At 44.1% G+C, this 14,275-nt stretch overlaps 1 protein-coding gene across 11 annotated transcripts in view; it reads right to left on the bottom strand.

Moving 5' to 3' along the window:
- The window catches only part of SIPA1L2 (signal induced proliferation associated 1 like 2), a 237,895-nt gene that overhangs the window by 197,398 nt on the left and 26,222 nt on the right, over nt 1-14,275 (bottom strand). The window contains exons 1-2 of one of the 11 annotated variants that reach the window (XM_054561444.2): nt 4,029-5,314; nt 804-1,004 (exon numbers count right to left, since the gene is read on the bottom strand). The exons of 7 other annotated variants lie outside the window; for them this stretch is intronic. The gene's annotated coding sequence lies outside the window, so the exon portion shown is untranslated. 3 more of the 11 variants (XM_054561456.2, XM_054561454.2, XM_054561472.2) reach the window with 3 other exon arrangements.

Genomic DNA, 14,275 nt, shown 5'->3' with positions numbered 1-14,275 from the left:
CTCCCTGGGTCTGCCTGGGGTGGGCAGTGGAGCCCTTGGGCCAGCAGCCCCCACCAGGGCCAGGAATGTGGCTGCCTCTGGCTGGTCTCCAGGGAGGACGAGGTTTAACTTTTAACCCAGAATGGCATAGCCGTCTGGCACCTCTGCCTTTTGTTGTGTGTTGCCTTTAAGCTCTCTCTTCAGGCCTCATGATGCAGTTTACTGACTGGCATGGTTTTCTCTCAGTTTTCTAGTCTCCTTAGTGAGGCCACGTTAGGGCAGAGTCTAAGAAAATCAAAAAGATGCAGTACCTTATGACAAGGAGAGGGGAAAATACTTCTGAGCCCTTGTACCAATAAACTCCTGACCAAGGAGTCAGTGAACCGAGGTTGCTCTACTTCAAAATCCAGTTTATCCTGGCCCAGGAGGAACAAGAGTCACTTCTTATGTTTTAATTTTTAATTTACTAGAACTGGCTGAGACTCTTGCTTAAAGAAATAAGAACACAGTTGAAATGGCAACAGCCTACACCTGTAAGTGCCGCCTGCCATCATAAAGGGCCACTTCTATGGGTGTTTCTACTGGGACTGAGCCCTTGTGTCCCTTTTTTCCCACTAATCACTCCTAGGAAGGGGCTACCAGAATAAGAAAAAGAAGGAAAACATGACTGAATTATCTATTGCCACTATTTTACTACTAAAAATAAACTACCAGAGAAAAGGAAGGAAAAAAATATAAAGTTATCAATTCTTTACACACACACTTACTTAGAGGCTGTCTGAAAGCAAGAGGAATATTTAGCACAGACATTTGCAGACACTTACCGTCAGAATTAAAATGGGAAGCTGCATAGATAGAAGTCACTGAATAATTCGCCGTGAAGACAATTTTCCTCCGCTGTCTGCCAGATACAATTACTTTCACTCCATCTCCAGAGGTAAACACATCTCAACTGGTATAGCTGAATGAGACCACCTGCCACTTGGTTTGCAAAGGTTCTTAATTTGGGGTAAAATTGTAGCCACCTAAAACGTTCAGATCCAAAAATACAAGTATTCTTTTATAAATCAAGTCTGTGATCTTAAATCAAATTAACTGGTTTATATGTGAAAATAAAATAAAAAACTGATTTACCATGTAGTCTATACACTCCTTGCCCTCAGGTATTGAAAGACTAAGAAAAACTTAGTGAATCAAAGAAAGGAATGTTTACTGTTACCCCAAAACTTTGTAAACGGCTAGGTTTTCTAGAACTAAACAACAACAACAGATCTTTTTTAACCTTTCCATAAAGAACCTTAGAAAACTTCTAATAAAACTAATTTAATATAAAATTAAAATGAGCACTAATATTTCAAGCTTCAGTTTATCCTCTCTGAATGTTCACAGAAAAAAAAAAGGTGCAAATGCCCTTTTCTTCTCTCCTTAAATCCTCTATTTCATAGTCTTCTGCTGTACGACTAGAAAAATGGAAGAAGGGGAAATTAGTCCCAAGTAATGAAGAGAATCAGTTCCCTGTAATTCCTGACCTCAGGAGATTCTCAGTTTTAATAGTGGTGCAGGTGCTGGACACATCCAGGTAAATCCAAATTTTTACCTGGGCTGAACACACCCAAGTAAATCCAAATGACTTAGGAAACTCAGACAGCAGCTGCAAAATGACTCTGAAGACAGCGTGTTCAGGGGCTGCATGAATTATTACATATTGTATCACACATTTACAACAAATACAAAACATCACATTTAAGAAAAACAATAATATATATTTTTCTAAAAGTCCTAAGTCAAATATTCAACTCTCTCATAGAGATATCTTTAAAATGTTAAAATGAGGTATCTGGTCAATTCCTGTTTAACAAGCATGAGTAATAATGATGGGCTACATTTCCTGAGTCCTTTCTGCAGCCTGGGAGAAAGGCTGGGGTGAGGAACCCGCTCAGCACGCACAGACTGTGTGCTTTCAGCTTCTGCGCTAACACCTTTTTCTAGATGTTCCTGAACATAAGCAGGATATTAATGGGGGTGCTTCATAAGGCCTAACCTGGAGACATTACATTTTTTTAAATGTAGCTCACAGCATAAGAATTCTGAAACCAATCTCAGGCTGGAGTGCAGTGGCGCGATCTCGGCTCACTGCAGACTCTGCCCCCTGGGGTTCAGGCCATTCTCCTGCCTCAGCCTCCCAAGTAGCTGGGACTACAGGTGCCCGCCACCTCGCCCAGCTAATTTTTTGTATTTTTAGTAGAGACGGGGTTTCACTGCATTAGCCAGGATGGTCTCGATCTCCTGACCTCGTGATCCGCCCGCCTGGGCCATCCCAAAGTGCTGGGATTACAGGCATGAGCCACCGCGCCCGGCCTGCTTTTCATAAAATGATTTGTTATGGTTTTATTCAAATGATTACACAGAAACAATCCGAACTATCTATAAAATGTCACTAAGTATCTTAGAAGTCAGAGTGGCCAGCATTTTCCAACAAGTTGTTGAACTTAAATGAAAAGATACAAATTCTCAGTAACGTACACACACACAAAAATAAACAAATAAAAACAAAAACATCCCACTTAAATCGTGTGAAATAAGCAATATTCAAAACAGGAATAGGTCTTTAGAAAAGTCACCTTTCAGCGAATGGTTGCACCGCCCTCACCTAAGGGGCCTCTTTATACTCTGTGGACATCCAGGGCGGACCCTGCTTGGGCAGGCACAGTCTAAATGGCCCAGCCTCAAAGCCACAAGGGCAAGCTCAGGCCCCTCAGTCAGCCCTGCTCAGCTGGCTCCTGCCCTCCTGCCCTCCTGCCCAAGCAGTGGGACCTCTGACCCTCTAGTAATCTCTAACCTCCTGTCTCCGACAAGCCTGACCTCAGCCCCCTGTTAATTCTCAAAACCCCACCCTGGCAGCATCCTCAGCACTCCCCTCCAGTATTCTGATGACCTCACTCTATCTGCCCAGTCGGACTAGAACAGGCTTGTAGAGCGTGACTCCTACTGATTCCATGGAACTGATAACACAAGAAGTGAAGGTAAAACATGAACGAAGGAGAGCGTTGCCACCAGAGGGGAAAGGAGATAGTGGTAGAGCTGATACAGGCAGAGCTGGCTGTGGGGAAAAAGCAAGGAATAAAAATCAACAGCTGGTGCTAAGGAGAGAGTAAAAACAAAGGGAAAAGTTGAGTCAGAGGAGCTGGTGTCAAAGATGAGCACACAGGAGAGACGTGAGTGAACACTGAGCGGAGCCAGGGCGAGGACTCCTGCCCTCGCCTCATTTCATGTTCATGATCACCCACAGCCATCACTCTGTCTGGAGTAGCTATGGCCAGATAATTTTTATTTCTTTAGTTTCCATCCTCACTCTCCTTCTGGGAAAAACAAATACCTTGGGACCAGTGCTTAAGGGAGTCAATTTCAATGCCCCTTTACCCAGCCTCTTTCTAGCTATTCTTTTTAAGGTTTTTTTTTTAAAAAATCAATAAGCTCCATTGTTCCCACCAAAGTTTTTCCAGCTCAACAACCCTAAAAAGTCCTAGTCTCCTAAATTTAAATGCTCATTCTTAGATCTAATCAGAACCTCCCCTGAAATACTCTAACACCATTTAACTTTTCTGTAAAGCCTACAGGTAATGCCCAAGCACCTCAGGTCTCAGGCAGGCCAGTGGTGTTCCACTGAGGCTACACTGTACCATCACCTGAAGATCTGCAGTGCCCACACCCAGGCTGCACCCATTCCAATTAAACCAGAAGCTCTGCAGGGGCCCAGGCATCCGTTTTTGTTGTTGTTTCCAATGCTACCAGTGATTCCAATATGGAGCCAAGTTTGAGAGGGCACAAAAGAAACACAGCAAAGGTGCCCATTCTGAGGAACAGGAACAGCTACACAACCGTGGCTAGTTGCTAGTGATGACTTACCTTGCTTACCACTTTTCAACTGCCCCTTCCCTTAGTAATAAGTGATCTTGCTAGGTTGAAATCACTGGTCCACTGGCTAGTGAGGTCTGACCCTCAGTGTCTTCCCAGTCACCAACTCTCTCATGCATACAAAGAATACTTACCCCTCAGCTCATCTAATTTCCAGTCCAACGCGCACAAAGCTTCGGGGCAACGAAGAAGGCCTTCACTCTAATAAACTGGCTAGAAATAAAATTAAATTAAGCCATAAAAGAGAAAAATGCGAAGTCTGGGCCCCAAACTACAATTGAAGGTCTAGCAAAGGGCGGCCAGAGGTCGGAAAGCACACCACCCTTTGTGCTGGGCTGTCACTGCTGCACCGGGCGGCTTCTGACTCCTTTCAGCTGTCACATTCCTCACAAAGGAGAGAAGGCCAGGGGTCCAGACGTTCCCCCCAGCACACTAATCTCATTCCACCCGGCTCAAACTCTGCTCTGGGTCTGCAAAAGTCATCTTTTGTGGTCCCCCCACAAAAGAGGATTTCAGATTCCTGACTTTCATATAAACTGTCTAACTTTCAATCAGGAGGGAATGGTGGACTATGCTTAGGTAGAGTCTGTGCTACGAATGACCATTTTCTTCCAAGGCTCATTCAAAAAGGAAACCCTTTTTAAGGTTTTAGGATTATTTGGAATTTACGCTTTTGTTCCTTTAAATGTTTCAAAGAAAACCTATTTTCATTAAGAATAGATGGAAATCATCTTTCTAATGCTAGTACAGAGGATCGAATGGGTCCAAATACGTTAACCAAATGAAAATATTGCTTTCCACAATGGTTGACAATTACCTTAGAGTTCCACTGCCCATAGAGTTCACTGGAAAAAAAGTGAGTAACTTCCCTTGCTCTTTTCAAAACCGTTCAGCTTCATGAATGATGCCTTTGGGATGCTATTTGTAAGAGGTTTTAAGCGGAAGATGGGGGTGAGGGTGGAGGCTAGACACAAAGAAGAGGAGAAAGAAAAGAAGGTTCTAGCTTAAAACTAACCAGGATTCTGGAAAGTCAAAAGGCTAGTCTTGAAGTGGTTTTGCTGATGCCCAATTCAGGCTTACCCTGAATATACTGCACACTCTTAGCTCACTGCTCACTCTCTCAAATCCATTTTCCCTCATGAAACAACACTAAACATACAGAACATCACACTAGAAAAGTCTCCCCAATGCTCACATGCTATAAGAAAACTGCCCTATGTGTTTTCCATATGTGAAACGAATTTCAAACATACACTGCCACTGAGGCATCTTCTGCTGAAATTTAACTCCACGTGAGAGCTCCATCAAAGCAGAACTGGGCCCCAAATCACCAACAAGGAAGAACCCTAACATAATTCTTTGGTTGCTGAATTTATTCATGCTATTATAAGACATTTAGAACTGCTTACAGAAAAATAAACTGTTAAATATTTCTTGTTTTATCATTTTGTCAATAAATACATTCTAAATATCAATGTTCATATGAAGGAAGGGTAAGATGTTTAGCTACTTGAATTAAATAAATACTCTATTAAATTTCCAGTAGTTAACCTATTTGTAGAAAGAACAGCTTCTTCTTATTAATATTGAAACAATCACTAAAGGGAAGAAGAGTTTTTGAGAAGCCTGTTAGTGAGAAGTGCTTCTTCCCCACTTCTCCTGTGAGGGGCTCGATGAGTTAACTCTGGGACTCTTCCACTCCTGAGAAGTGCAGGGACTTATCTGATTAGAAAATGGTTCATTCCCGGCCTCCTCCTGCTCCAGGACCAGGCCCCCATGCAGGCAACGTGCCACCTGGGCCCGTAAGTTAAATGGCCTAATCCTGAGACTCTGCTGGCAGGACCATTTGGTTTTCACAACAAGCTGTGGCCTCCAACCTTGCCTCTATCAGTGATAAATGATTATGTGGGCCTCTACTTTCACTTTCCTTATGGTTTTTAACTTTTTCAAAGCTTGGGCAAGAAGAGGGTTCTATGAGCATCACAGAAACCCCAACATCTGTGAATGGGTAACAGTATCAATTTCCCTTCCCAAAAGGGCACTTAACCTAACAATGCACCTGTGAATACAGCCAAAATTAAAACGTGGCATCAATACCCCACACACATAGGCCTGCAGGCCTGGATGGCAGCCCCCAAACACAAACAATCCAGAGGAAAAGGCACAAGGTGGGGATAGTGAACTGGCAGAGGCCAGGAGACTGCAGCCTCTATGGTGGGACTCAGGGGCCTGAACATCAACCTAAAGAAGTAACAAGATTTGGCCGGGCGCGGTGGCTCAGGCCTGTAATCCCAGCACTTTGGGAGGCCAAGGTGGGCGGATCTCGAGGTCAGGAGATCGAGACCATCCTGGCTAACACGGTGAAACCCCGTCTCTACTAAAAAATACAAAAAAAAAAAAAAATACAAAAAAAAACCAAAACATTAGATTAGCCAGGCGTGATGGCGGGCGTCTGTAGTCCCAGCTACTCAGGAGGCCGAGGCAGGAGAATGGCATGAACCCGGGAGGCGGAGGTTGCAGTGAGCCGAGTTCGTGCCACTGCACTCCAGCCTGGGCGACAGAGCAAAACTCCGTCTCAAAAAAAAAAAAAAAAAAAAAAAAAGAAGTAACAAGATTTGATCTGGACTCGGAAAAATCACTCAGGCCCCTACTGTGATCCAGGCAAGAGAGGCTGATCTTGGCCCTGTAGTGACAGTGGAGACCTGAACAATTTCGGAGGTGGAATCAGAACTCCACACAGCATTCCACAGGAATTCCACACAGGAATTCCTTTTAGACAGGCTGAGTCTGAGGCACCCGAAAGAACACTTCCAAAGTGCAATACACACCTCACTTTTAAAACCTGTTCTCCACGTTTTCTTAAAGGAAGGCACACCTGCATGTGAGCCACAGACTGAATTTGAAACTAACAAAAGCTTGCCAATAATTGTGTCCTCATCCTCAGCATGGCCATGATCTCTTAATTTTCATTATCTGGCTCCCAAAGAGAAGTTTGTTCTGCTCAGTCAATGTTCCTTTTAAAGACAGCCTGTAGGCCAGGCTCTGTGGCTCATGCCTGTAATACTGACACTTTGGGAGGCCAAGGCAGGAGGATTGCTCGAGCCCAGGAGTTTGAGACTAGCCTGGGCAACGTAGTGAAACCCTGTCTCTTTAAAAAAAAAAAAAAAAAAAAAAAAAAAAAAAAAATCAGCCGGGTGTGTGCTGGTGCGCACCTGTAGTCCCTGCTACTTGGGAAGACAAAGTGGAAGGATTGCTGATTAAGCCGAGGAGTCTGAGAGGTTGCAAGTAAGCAGTGATGGCATCAATGTACTCCAGCTGAGTGACAGAACGAAACCCTGTCTCTAAAAGAAAAGCAAAAATGACAGCTTGTAGCTAACTCAAAGACACCTGTTGTCTTTTGATTCATCCATAAAGCATTGGAAATAAATTATGCAGTGTCTTAGCCTGTTCAAGCTGCTATAACAAAATAGCATAAGCTAGGTAGCTTATAAACCAAGAAATTTATTTCTCACAGTTCTGGAGGCTGGAAGTCCAAGATCAGGGCACTAGCACATGCAGGGTCTGGTGAGAGCCTGCTTCTCTGATTCACAGAACGTCACCATCTTAAATGGGTCTCTTCCTCTCTTGGGCATCTTATAAGGGCATTTATCCAATTCAACAGGGCTCAGGCCTCATGACCTAATCACCTTCCAAAGGCCCCACCTGTCAATACCATCACCTTGGAAGTCAGGATTTTCAACATATGAATTTTGGGGGAATATAAATATTCAGACCAAGCGAGTAGAGACTGGTGAGCAGACTAAGATCAACAAGACAAATATGCCTCAGCTGCAGCTCAACTCCAGTGAAACAAGCCTGTTGCGTATGTGACAAACCCTCTACCCCTCAAAAAAAAAAAAAAAAAGACTTCCAAATCCTGCGATTTTTAGCCACTACATTTAAATGTAATTCGACAGCTGCTTTATGGAGCAATTTCCTTCAGAACCCCAAATCCATTCGATTCAATAACATTAGTTCCCTTAGCAAATAATGAGCATCCATTAGGTGAACAGCAACCGGCTCTATGCTTAAACTCTGTAATGTGACAAAACAAGGGCAAGGGTTCTGGATTCAGATTACATATTTAAAAAAAAAACAACAGTGGTGTCTGATCGTCTGGAACACCACAGCTTCTGCAAATACCACCCACTCTGCCTAAGCCGGTAACAGCTTAATGAGTCTGACAGTGGAGCCTATACCAAAAGCTTGCTCCCAACACCTGTATTCCCCCACTCTAAGTATACCACTCAGCGGGGCATCCAGGACAGCAAGATGCTGACTGCTCCTCAGCAAAGATCTGCCAATAAGAACTGTGGCCAAGGGCAAATTTTTACCTGTTGTAGGAAGTTGCATCATCTTCTGTACACTATCAAATCAAAATGTGTTTCCAATTCCAGGAGAAACTCACCAATCCACAGTGCAGATCCCTGTGTGCCCACCCTGTGTGACTCCACAGTAGGAAGCAGCTGTGATGACTTCGAAGTTCTGGTGAGTTTTGGTGAGAGTGGCTACACGGTGGGGTAGAACTACCCTCTAAGATCGGAGATGACCAATCATGCTTCCTAGTCCCCTGCTGTAGCCCCGGGCAGAGCTGTGTAAGATACATTTATGCCCACAGCTTCTTAGCAAGACCTGGGCCTCACACTAAGATGACTGCAGTCACATACAGCAAGGCCAGAGGACTGCTACAACACAATCTGTCTGCTCTGCAGGAGTGCATGCTCGAAAATATTCAACAAACCATTTATTAACCACATATATTTACCTAGGCACCTCCTGTCCAAGAAATGCCTTCCTTAAAGTATGTTACACAAACCTAACTGATGAAAAATTTAGCAACTAATGTACGAAGGATCAGGAAGCAAACACTTGGGCTCTGCTTGCCCATCTGCAGGGCTCCTGCCAGAACATGGGCACTAATCCATTGCCAGAGTTTAGTGCCTTTCTGGAGTGGCACCCTTGGTCCTGAACTGGCTCTGAAAGCAGGACCTTCAGCTTTGCTCGGTGCTTTTTGGGGATGCTTGAGAACTTTATGCTCAGTTCTGGAAGGAGCTATAAACTGATAGCAAGTTTGCATTTTCAAATGATGGGGCAGTGTTGGTGACAGAGTTAACAAAAAAAAAAAATTCTTTTTCATTTCTGTGCTGTGCTATGGTAGCAGAATTAGAAAACACATTCTGAAAACAAGAATTTAAAAATCAACTCTTTTTTTCCAGCTATCCTCCCTAATAAGTTATAGCCATAATCAATACTCTCTTTTTATTTTTCATCAGGTATTTTTAACTTATTTTAGTTACTTCAAGCTTCCAACAGCTAGAGTACCTCATGTGGACAAAGCCTTACCTGCTGAGAAATGAAAGTTATGAGTGTGAAGGGATGAGGAAACTGGGTTACTGGGGTGACTGAGAATCAAACTGTTGTGTCTGAAACAAGCTTTTTTGTTTGATTTTGCTTTCTGCCCAAGGGTGTCTGTTTATATAACTTCTAAAAAAGGTAATAGCCTAAATGAAGGAGCATGCCTGTTGGATGACATAATGTGGTTTATCTGTGATCTAGCTGGGGAACAATGGTCACCGTGCGACTTACTTCTATAGTGGGCAGGACGCTCACCCCGATCGTGCCCCACCCCCTGCCCCTCAGCACTCAGTTCCAGAGCAGCAGGTGGCAGTTGCTCCACGAAGACTCATGGAAGCCACTCATATGGAAGCCTCAGGGCACACACGTGACAGCCAGGCAGCCTGCATAGCAATGTCACCCCTGTCCTACAAAATGGGTTGTAGAATAACTGATAAAATCATGCAAGCTGCTATAAACAGTTATTGTGTCATGACAAAAATACTTTCACTCTTCCCAAAGGTAGAATGACAGTCCCTGTTTCCTGTGGCCAGTGGTGTCTCAAGTAAACCTATAGGCAAGAGCAGGTACCAACAACAGCCCCAAAGGTATCCCCTAAAGGAGAACAAGGGACCAGCCAGGGAAGTTATGCCAAGTTAGACTAGGGAGGAGGCCTATTCAGTCAGCCCCAAGGCCAGGCCCTGGGACACAGGCAAGATGAAGACTGCCTCATCCTAGAGTTGCAGTAGTCCAACAGAGATATTCAACTTTAGGGACTCGAAAAGTCTGTGTGCCCATTTTAAGGAGAGCTAATAGCTAACAGCTATGTTGCCCAGGCTAGTCTCAATCTCCTGGGCCCAAGCAATCCTCCTACGGAATCAATTTTGAGACCCTCACCTTCCCTATGCAACTCTTTCTGAAAACAGACGGGCATTCCTGTCTTTGCAACAGCTCCACTCTCCCTGAAATCTTATTATGGGGCATTCTTCCAAAGTTTTAAAAAACCTCAGGGCACCAAAAAAAGGATAATTCAAAACACTGATCATCAAGATGTCTTCTTTGATGATTAATTATGGCCAATGGCCCCTTGAATCCATATGGCTTCCAGTTTTTATGTGTCTTCAACACATTTCTGTTATGGGTGAAATCTGGCCCATTTGGGGATGTTCTGGATTCAGAAAAACTGAAGACATACAGGTTTAATGGCACAGATTCTCTTAAATATTTGTGAAATTCCACACCCCCAACACACCAAATGCCAAAATCTTCAAGCCAAGTTACAGAAACTTCAAAGATAACAATTTTACTTGTATTCTTTACAGTACATTTTTCAACCAGGTAGATAAAATCAATTATCTCAAATTCTATTGTAAAAGGTATATCAAACTAAGTCAATCTTCATATTATTTTCATCTCATAATATGTTTAACACTTCCTACTTGCTATTAACAAAAACATACTATTTATGATTTAAAATACGGGATGTCACCTTACAAGCATGTGAAGGAGTATATGGTTTTTTAAAAATTATTTCAGAGGGTGCAAAGACAAAAATCTTTGAAGACCATGCCCTTGAGAAAAGCCCTCGCATGGAGAAGGTGGCCTAGTAAACAAATGCTACAAGGCAAGGAGGGGAAGTCAATACCAGAGAGAAGTGCGGGCAAGTCTGAAGACGAGGAGGTAGGCATTCCAAGCAGCAAGAAGAGGTTATGCACAGGCAGAGAAGCAGCAAAGCCCTGCATGTGCTAGTGCCTGATCTTGGACTTCCAGCCTCCAGAACTGTGAGAAATAAATTTCTTGGTTTATAAGCTACCTAGCTTATGCTATTTTGTTATAGCAGCTTGAACAGGCTAAGACACTGCATAATTTATTTGTATATTTCCAATGCTTTATGGATGAATCAAAAGACAACAGGTGTCTTTGAGTTAGCTACAAGCTGTCATTTTTGCTTTTCTTTTAGAGACAGGGTTTCGTTCTGTCACTCAGCTGGAGTACATTGATGCCATCACTGCTTACTTGCAACCTCTCAGACTCCTCGGCTTAATCAGCAATCCTTCCACTTTGTCTTCCCAAGTAGCAGGGACTACAGGTGCGCACCAGCACACACCCGGCTGATTTTTTTTTTTTTTTTTTTTTTTTTTTTTTTTTTAAAGAGACAGGGTTTCACTACGTTGCCCAGGCTAGTCTCAAACTCCTGGGCTCGAGCAATCCTCCTGCCTTGGCCTCCCAAAGTGTCAGTATTACAGGCATGAGCCACAGAGCCTGGCCCAGGCTGTCTTTAAAAGGAACATTGACTGAGCAGAACAAACTTCTCTTTGGGAGCCAGATAATGAAAATTAAGAGATCATGGCCATGCTGAGGATGAGGACACAATTATTGGCAAGCTTTTGTTAGTTTCAAATTCAGTCTGTGGCTCACATGCAGGTGTGCCTTCCTTTAAGAAAACATGGAGAACAGGTTTTAAAAGTGAGGTGTGTATTGCACTTTGGAAGTGTTCTTTCGGGTGCCTCAGACTCAACCTGTCTAAAAGGAATTCCTGTGTGGAATTCCTGTGGAATGCTGTGTGGAGTTCTGATTCCACCTCCGAAATTGTTCAGGTCTCCACTGTCACTACAGGGCCAAGATCAGCCTCTCTTGCCTGGATCACAGTAGGGGCCTGAGTGATTTTTCCGAGTCCAGATCAAACCTTGTTACTTCTTTTTTTTTTTTTTTGAGACGGAGTTTCGCTCTGTCGCCCAGGCTGGAGTGCAGTGGTGCGAACTCGGCTCACTGCAACCTCCGCCTCCCGGGTTCATGCCATTCTCCTGCCTCGGCCTCCTGAGTAGCTGGGACTACAGACGCCCGCCATCATGCCTGGCTAATTTTTTTTTTTTTTTTTTTGTATTTTTTAGTAGAGACGGGGTTTCACCGTGTTAGCCAGGATGGTCTCGATCTCCTGACCTCGAGAGGGGCAGGAGCCTCTGAGCCTAGAGACCAAGGAGAGTGGTGTGGGAGGAGAGGGGAGGCTCTGAGGACCTACAGGCCATGCTGAGGGGTGCAGATTTTACTCAAGCACCCTCAGAAGGTTTTTTGTTTTGTTTTGTTTATTTAAGATGGAGTCTCACTCTGTTGCCCAAGGTGGAGTGCAGTAGCACGATCCTGGCTCACTGCAACCTCTGCCTCCCAGGTTCAAGCTATTCTCTGCCTCAGCCTCCAGAGTAGCTGGGATTACAGGTGCACACCACCATGCCCAGCTGATTTTTGTATTATTAGTAGAGACGGGGTTTCACCATCTTGGCCAGGCTGGTCTTGAACTCCTGACCTCATGATCCACCCACCTCAGCCTCCCAAAGTGCTGGGACTACAGGCGTGAGCCACTGCTTCCAGCCACCCTCAGGTTATTTAAGGAGGGAAGGCTCATAACTAGATGACTGTTTCCACGCAGAAAATGCTGGCAGCAATATGAAGGATGAAATGGGCAGAGTAGACAACTGGAGATGGAGAGATGAGCTAGACAGCGGTATCTACAGAAACTTCTGCAGTGATGAAAATGTTACTCCTGCAATGCCCGGTATGGCAGCTACATGGGGCCGTTGAGCACCTGAAAGGTAGCTAGTGAGAATAAGGAACTGAATTTTTATTTTTATTTAATTTTAGTTAATCTAAATTTAAATGGCCTCATGCAGCTGGTGGCTACCATATTGAACACACCAGCTAGAAAGCGATTTCAAAATTCAATGAAGGATGACATGTCCTAAGTAAGGCAGGAGCAGGGGAGATGAAAAAGACAGATTCAAAGGCATTTCTGATGCAGAATTAGCAGATGCTGGTGACCCACCGGACACGTGGTATAAGGATTGAGTTAGGGAGGACAACAAGCTTCATCTAACTGGGCGTCCTATGTTGACAGTGACAGCACATACTAAGACAAAGAACAGAGTGCAACAGAGATCTGGGGGGAAGACAACAGATCCAGAAAGGATTTATTTACTGTGAAATGTATTGAGAGGATCCAAGGAAGATGACTAGTGACAGCTGGAAAAAGGCCAGACAGGTAAAGATCTGGAGGTCTCCTTCCAGAGGCTGTGAAAGATGCCACTTAGGGAGGTGTGATTGATCATGCAAAGTGACAATAAGATCATGAGACCCCAGTGTTTAAAAGGCATTGAGAGGTGGAGAGGCCAGCAAAGGCAGAAGAGAAATGACCAGGGGAGTGAGGAGAACCAGGCGCAGAGGTGTTTGAACAGTAGGGTGTTACTCAGGGTCAAGAGGAGCAGAAAGCGACAGAGGATGCGGACTGAGGACAAGCCGTAGGATTGGCAATACCAGGACCCACAGAGCCGGGAGGAAACACCAGATGACGAAAGCCATGGGTGGAAGACAAGACTGTGGCAGCACCAGCAGGGTTCGGAGGTGTGGGAGAGCTGGTGGATGTCAGGATCACAGCAGCAAGGCCATGGAAACCCATCTCTCCTTCCAGGCCCTGCCATCCACTGATGCAGGTGACCATTAGATCCACATGGGGCACTCAGGCCCTGCTCTAACACCAGCCACATCATTACACCCCAAGTCTTTACTGAGACCATTTCTTCTAGGCCCCAATAGAAACTATCAGAAAAGTTCAAGTTACCTATTTTTGATGACTAAGTAAAAGGGTACCCAGCAGAAAGAAACCTTCTGAAATACAAAAGTGAAGTGAGCAGGGAATTTCACAGAAGTGGACATCATATTTACTCAATCCACAATGAGACTATCCTTTTTAAGACCTGCTGAATGGCATTTTCAAACAAATCAACCTGATTCCACCACAGGGATTAATTACATCAAGCAGAAGGATACGACGCATTCACAGACTCTTGCTTATCAGTTTAAGAATCTTCAAAAGATTCCAGCACGTTGTCAAGCATAAGGGAACTTCCCCTGTGAGAGTCCACACCAACTCCCTTCAAATCAACTTTGTTTTGACTCTCACTATCACTAATAAGAATATTAATTGTTGAATACAATTTTTGTATTTTGACTTTAAAAA

This window comes from Pongo abelii, chromosome 1, assembly GCF_028885655.2.
Source record: "Pongo abelii isolate AG06213 chromosome 1, NHGRI_mPonAbe1-v2.0_pri, whole genome shotgun sequence".
NCBI lineage: Eukaryota > Metazoa > Chordata > Mammalia > Primates > Hominidae > Pongo > Pongo abelii.
Note: the sequence above shows the minus strand (reverse complement) of the source record. Positions and strands in the feature narration are given on the sequence as shown.